A 309-nucleotide genomic window follows, 5' to 3' on the forward strand; every position below is an offset into this window, starting at 1 on the left:
GGGTGTATTCAGCACAGAAGTTCTCCCACTGTAGACACAGCTGATTCTCACAGCCAATTGGCCTGGAGGTCAATTCCTCCCAGTGATACCTACAACAATCAAGGCTTAACTACAACAAGACTGTGCACAAAGCCCACAAAGGGGTGCACCAAGAGTGTCCACCTCAGGTAATTGGGGAGGCTGAGCCACTGGGCCCTATAGGACACCTAGCACACAAAGCCACTCTACCAACACAGGGAAGCATAAAAAATGCAGAGACAAAGAAACAGGTCACAAATGACAAAAATGGAGGAAAGCAAACTACTGGAT

The sequence above is a fragment of the Myotis brandtii genome, unplaced genomic scaffold (assembly GCF_000412655.1).
Source record: "Myotis brandtii unplaced genomic scaffold, ASM41265v1 scaffold471, whole genome shotgun sequence".
Taxonomy (NCBI): Eukaryota; Metazoa; Chordata; class Mammalia; order Chiroptera; family Vespertilionidae; genus Myotis; species Myotis brandtii.